Source organism: Molossus molossus, unplaced genomic scaffold (genome assembly GCF_014108415.1).
Source record: "Molossus molossus isolate mMolMol1 unplaced genomic scaffold, mMolMol1.p scaffold_m16_p_7, whole genome shotgun sequence".
Taxonomy (NCBI): domain Eukaryota; kingdom Metazoa; phylum Chordata; class Mammalia; order Chiroptera; family Molossidae; genus Molossus; species Molossus molossus.
Genome location: NW_023425401.1, coordinates 107,979,702 through 107,982,754, shown reverse-complemented (window position 1 = coordinate 107,982,754; position 3,053 = coordinate 107,979,702).

The following is a 3,053-nucleotide window of genomic DNA, read 5'->3' as shown; positions in this document are numbered from 1 at the left end:
ATTTCCTTGACAATAAAATGGATGAAACCAATCAGCACGGGGGGAGTGATTTGGCCGCCGGCCACTCGGAGGGGCGGTGCAGGGCCACTTAGTTGGGGATAGAACTTTATAATTACCTTTTGGATACTGTGGTTCTATTTGATAATAATAGAGTAATTTTTAAAAGACGAGCGTTTCCTGTTTGCCGTTTTTGTTTGGTTTTGAAGGGGAGGGGTTGAGAAGGTGGCCAAGGGACACCGTGTGCCTAGTGTCAGTTGACAGGTTCTCTTGAATCCTTTTAATGTGCTCATTCCCTATGTTCGGTGTTGAAGGGGACACAGATCCCACCGATTATAAAATCGAAAAGACGGGATTGAGGAGCTTGAAGTAGTGAGTAAGCCTGTAGAGTGTGGAAGCTCCTGGCACCCTGATGTTGGAGCACAGCAGGAGTTCAGGAGCAAGGCAGGAGGAGGGACAGGTCTGGCATGGGCTGGGCGCTTCCTTCAGGACCATGCAGCCCCTGCAGAGCGTGAAATGGGGCTGGTGGAGGGTGGCATGGCCCACAGCAGGGAGGCCAGGGAAGGGGTGCAGAACCCCTGGTGCCAGTCTTTAGGGAAACCACAAAAGGCACCATTCTGAACGTGGTTTTTGTTTTGTTTTGTTTGTATTTGTATGTTGCACCAAAGCTACTCTTTAGAGTTGTCACATGCGCGAATGCACCCTGGTTTTGCTAGGTATTCATTTCCAATCGCCATCCAGTGAGGCCTAGAGGAAATGCCAGGTATGTTCCGTTGCCCACAGAGCGATGGACTCTCACTCTGCTCCTGGGCTAGGCAGTGACCCAGAGAGAATTCAGGCAATTTGAAGGGACAGTCCATGGAGGCTAGTGGAGTGCCCAATTCTGCCATGAGAACTGGCGAGGCCAGACCTGCTGAAGGCAGAGAGACTGACCTGAGAGACGAGAAGAGAGACAGACTATGTTATGAATCTGGGGATGGGGAGGAGGGGACAAGACACAGAATCAGAGGGAGGAGATGGTACATCATTATCTGAAAGGACCACAGAGGTCATCAACGCCCCCTCCCCCTTATAAAGATGCATTAACTGAAGCACAGAGAGGGGAAATGATGCCCAAAAGCTGACACTTGGATGTGACTTCTTCGTTTACACTGAAATGTCCTAAAAGTAGGGTAGGGTATCAGGGCAGGCAGCCAGAGGAGAGGCAGAGGCCTGGGCGGGCACAGAGGGCTGGCTGGAGAGGTGGCCAGTCTCGACCCCGATCTCCAGAACCAGCTGGAGAGGAGTCACATCCAGGAGCAGGGACTTCCGTGCAGTCATCATTGAGGGCCAAGCACATAGTGCTCTGCCGACTAAAGGAGGAGCCTGGAGAAACCAGGACTGCTTTTCATGGAGATGGATCTGTGGGCTGGGATGATTCCATAGCTGAGGAAAATGAGGAAGGCCTTTTAGTGGGGTTATTCTTAAGGGTGGAAGTGTGGGAAGTGGGCTCCAATTGATGAGGGAGCAGTGATTGATTGGGGAGAGGGCTTATGGAGACAAAGCAGTCAACAAGGTTGGCTTGGAGTAGACTGGGGGTGCAGAGGGAGTCTTGATTCGAAGGCTTCCAGACTGGAGTTTGAATTTGATCTTGTGTGAGAAATCATGGAAGATTGCTGAGCAGGAGAGAACATGGATGCAAACAGATGGCAAGAGACTGAACCTGCTGGAGAAGGAACCCTGCCGTATTCAAACGTGGGCAAACCAGCTGTGTTCAAGGGACAGGTCACGATGGTGGCACTGCAGGCTGGAAGTGGAAGGGTGGCAGAGGAAATGGCCCTTTCGAACACCAGGGCATTTGAAGCCTCCAAGAGATGTTAACAGAGATATGTTGGAAAAATTTGGTGGAGAGCCATAACGTCTCCAAATCTTGACTATCCTGGAATTGGAGAACCGAAGAGTGCTGGAGATGTTCTGACTTGAGCAAAAGACTGTGGCGTTTCAGGGTGGAACCCATGGTAGAAATCAGAGAGTAACTTCATCTGTTATGCAGCTACCAAGAAGGGTGCTTACGTGTTTATTATCTAGGCCTCTGGTGTCTAAAGTAGTCAGTATAGTCAAAGACCAATACTAATTATGTGAGGCTTGGCTGTTGGGGGGGGGGGGTCTCTGGGTCCCTCTCTCCCCTTCCTGAGCTCTCACCCCCTCTTCTAGCCTCTTCCTTCGAAGGCCTGACACCCTGGACTCCTTTGATCCCTCCCCTCCTCCTGACACCTTGATACCATCATGATTCTCACTTACCACCTGCCATAAGTTCCATAACGGTCCGAGGCCAAGATCTGCAGAGGATGGCCACTCAAGTGTGGACAGCCTCTGGAGCAAGCAGATGTGGATGTCAACTTAGTGTGACCTTGCACAAATTAATTAACAGAATACCAGCGTCCTCCTCTGTTCGGTGGGGATAACAAAGTTCCCATTGTTCTGAGGCTTAAATAACATAAAGAATGAATACATAGCCAAGGCATTGGCACCTACTAAGTTTTCGATAAAAGTTGGCTAGAAGCTAAAATTTCATCGTGAGCTGCTAATGACAGCTTAACTTAGCAAAAACAGAAATTCGTGTAGGTTGTGGGCTGGCAGTGTATTTTAAAAGAACGAATCTCTGAAAAGGAAATTTCCCCAGCAGGCAGAAGTGGAAAATTATTTTCATGTGAGGAAGTTCAAATCAAACCACACAGGCAATTTGGCCGTGATGTCATAGTTGGGGTGTTTCGACTCACATCGCAGCCTTATATAAGCCAGAGTTTGCAGTGGGTAGTACCTCCTTACTGGGTATCTTTCACAGTGTTTCCTGAGGGTGCCCTTAATTTAGGATAATTGCCATTTATTGAGCACATCTTACTTTGGAAGGCTTTGCATCCATCATCTCAAAACTGCCGTGTGCGTTGTTACTTGTTTTATAGGTGAAAAGCTTGAGGCTCAGAGAGGTTAAATAGGCCCAAAGTCACACTGCAACCAAGTGGTAGAGCCAGGATTTGCACTTGTCTTTTTTATTCCAAAGCCCATGTGCTTGGCCA